The sequence below is a fragment of the Amblyomma americanum genome, chromosome 7 (genome assembly GCF_052857255.1).
Source record: "Amblyomma americanum isolate KBUSLIRL-KWMA chromosome 7, ASM5285725v1, whole genome shotgun sequence".
In the NCBI taxonomy this organism is placed as follows: domain Eukaryota; kingdom Metazoa; phylum Arthropoda; class Arachnida; order Ixodida; family Ixodidae; genus Amblyomma; species Amblyomma americanum.
The window spans coordinates 121,172,438-121,175,824 of record NC_135503.1 but is presented as its reverse complement, the minus strand read 5'-3'; the positions used below and the strand labels follow the sequence as shown (position 1 = coordinate 121,175,824).

Sequence of the window (3,387 nt, the reverse complement as noted above, 5' to 3'; positions counted from 1 at the left end):
AAACAACGGCTATGAATCTGTACCCAATCTCTTCTAAGCGTATGATCACCTTCTTCAGTATGGCATGAAGTTGGTCGCCCTGTATGGTTTTTACCAGAAGAATGTGTGTTACCTCCTTGATTGAGCTCAGCAGACTTTGTATCATAAACACGTGTAGAGATGTGGCTGCCTCACTGAAATTCACTGCAGCACCATATATGCTGCCCCCTTATATTCAAAACAATGCTTGATATGAATTTTGTCAGGCATCAACGTCACTGTCTTTTCATGTGGCTGCAGATGTGTAAATCTCTGGGAAACATACTGAAGAAAAGTTGCATCACAAAAATCAATTTCTGGGCACATTTGTACAGATGAGCACACTTTCTTAATAGTGTTCGGATGGGGCAAGGCTAGTGTACTTGTTTTTCTCAAATACTTGTAGGCATGCGGCGATATTGTGTGGACAATGCATGTAAACACCATTACCTGTGTGCTGTACTGAATACACTCTGCAGAAAGCAGTGTTAGCTGTTCCTTTAAAAATTTCACAGCCCCTTTCTTGTTTTCATTAATGCTTGCTTCGAATTTGTCTAGAAGGGAATTTACTGCAAGCGACAGGCGGCGAGAACTACAACGCTCGCCAGACTCGTGAGACAGCATGAACAGGTTGTTCAAAATTTCCAACAAGGAGCTTACTTTGCAAACCGAGTCTGGTACAACAGCGCTACCAAGATTCTTGATCGCGGATCCTTGGTAGCAGGCTGAGACTTGGAGGTTTCCGAACACTGTCAATGACGCCTTCAACCAAGGTCCAAGATCGTTGGTGATGTTCAAAAACATCGTACGCTTTTCTTTATGAATCACAGTCCACTGCACTGACACTGACGCAACTTGCAGGCGTGCCTTTATTTCTTCGAGTGACGAAAATTGGTCTCTCTCCTGCTCCACTTCATATGACGCCAGTGCTGCTTTGACCGCACGGGCGAGTTGGGAAGCTTCTAGTCGGCTAATCTTAACATCAGGTGAGGTGCTTCTCTCTTGCTGTTTGTTGTCTTGTGCTGAAAGGTACGAAGGGCAGTTGGGAAATACGCTAGGCACCGATCCACGGCGCAACCGCGGTACTGGCAATCGAACTGTAAGAACATTTCCTGTTCTTAGATCCGTGTACGATGTCGTCGTCTCGATGCATGAAGCTTCGAAATGATCGGCGCAAACCTGCACAAACGTACAAACGTTTCGTAAACATCTCAGAATCCACTTAATAAAATAGCCTAATGCTAGCCCTTTGTCTATAAGCGTGTTTGGAGCAAAGAAATGTGGCCACAATCAATCTATCTGGGCTTCGTAAGTATCACAATAAACGTTCTGATTAAGTAAAAGCAACCAGGAGCACATAACAGTACCATAAACATTACTTACCTTAGTGTACGAAGTGGGCACGAAGCCCTTCCTTGGAATGGCGCGTAACCACTTCTTGAAAGTGTCGTCGTCTTTTGGGAAAGAAAACACTTGTATCTTCCTGCTCGTATCGTACTTGCCGGTGCACCCCGACACACAACACTTGTTCGGCATTTTAGTATCCGCTGCACATCGCACACGGAAACAAAATTGCCGCAAAACAACGACGAGAGACGACAAACGCGACCACGCCGCTGCAACCAACCGGCCCGCGCGGCGCAGGGAGCGTGAAAGAAAGATTAGCAAAGACTAAAATCACGTCGCTTGCGATGCGGCTTCTGCAAGTGTCAGCCTGCCGGATGTGACGTCAAAATTTTGGGCGCAGGCCTGAAAATCCGTTCAGGGGGTAATAGTTTAGTAGGCATGTCCGGTTATAAGAAGCTTTCATAGATGGTGCATGCTGCACCAGCGAAGTAGTGAAGGTAAGGTCCCTAGTGAAGGAGTCATATTCGCAAGTCATGCGACCTGCAGGGGGCGCCAAAGTAGCGCGGCGAAATCTGGCAACACTGCAGCAATGGCAGATCGAGGGAGGGTCGCGCAAAAGTTTGCTCTATAGTAGGATACAACTTAAAAAATAACAGCAGTTGTTAACACCGGGCCACGGTCCGCGGCGTACTGTACTACTCCGCTAGCCAGTCACAAAAGTGAACGAAATCAGCTTTTTACTATTTGACTTTATTAAACAAGCCAGGTATCAAAATTCTACAGCTTATAACTTTTTTTCTCATGGTTAGCTTCTTGTTTAGGTCACAAGAGAAGTTTGAGCAACGGCCTACATTTTTGTCGTGGAGGAATTCTGTGCGCCGGTCCTGAATGTGGGCGGAGCTCCACTGCAGACTTAAGTTGTATCCGACTGTAGGGACCGTAGTGGGGTTCTTGAATTGCGACGTGACCTCCCGATGTTTCGTTGAGGGTGAACGAGTCCTCGGCGCAGGACACATAATCTTAATTGGAGCAAAAAAAAATTGATAGCGACACAGAGATTGTCGCTCTTTGCGTTCAGTCATCTGGCGTGGGTTCGGACCCGCATGAGATATTGGTGCATGTGACGGGCGTTTTTCAAGAGCCTGCGGTGGTCGAGGGTACCTGTTCCTGCACAGCCGGAATTTCGGCAAAAAGCAAGCCCGTTGCTGCAGTCCTCATCCACCTGTACAGGTAAGTACAACGCTCTTTTTATCTTTTCCCCAGCCGGTGTAAAACATCGGTGTAAAACAACGCACGACTTACTGCTCGTCTAGTGCCATGTATGTAGAATTGTCTCCCTGCTATGAAAGAGGTGAATGGTTTGAAAAGTTGAGTTCATTAGATTGCGCCGATTGCACAGTGCGGCACGCGAACTCGCCTTCCCTTTCATAAAGCTGTTGGCTGCACGTGCTTGGCTTTTCCGCCAAAACAAATATCGAATAGCCTGTGATAGTAGGGGTCTACAGAAAATTTTAAACACTTTTGTGCATTGATATAGCGTTTGTTTCCCCTCATGTTTGTAAGGGTTCAATAAGCCGTAGGCTGATCTTGGAATTGCCTAGGCACAATGGAATGTGGTCGGTGCCCTTTGCTGGCAGACCGCGGCCTGTCGGATAGACCGACGACGACGCTAGCACGACCAAACGACCGGTTATCTTCGTAGTGTGACGGTTTTTCAGGCCGGCGGACAGTCGCCCGATCTCCTCGACACATAGGCGGTTTAGCGAAACCACGTCTGTGAGGAGACGATGCGTTCGTTTCCAGAAATAAGCGAAACGAACACTTCGACCCTTACCAGAGATAAACACCGCAAAACCAGTTGCTGGAAGTTTGCTTACATACATTAGAGCAGCCAAATGTCCAAGTTTTGTTGTAGCATGACTGCATGAAGTTTACCAGTATGCACTGGGCCTTTACTTGTGTTTAGCTAATATCTAATTAATTTTGTACATATATCGGTCTCATTATCAGCAGCGTGAGCCT

At 46.8% G+C, this 3,387-nt stretch overlaps 1 pseudogene; it reads right to left on the bottom strand.

The window, feature by feature from the left end:
- Positions 1-254: 254 nt before the first annotated feature.
- On the bottom strand, positions 255-1,554 carry LOC144098029 (uncharacterized; annotated as a pseudogene).
- Between the last annotated feature and the right edge of the window lie 1,833 nt (positions 1,555-3,387).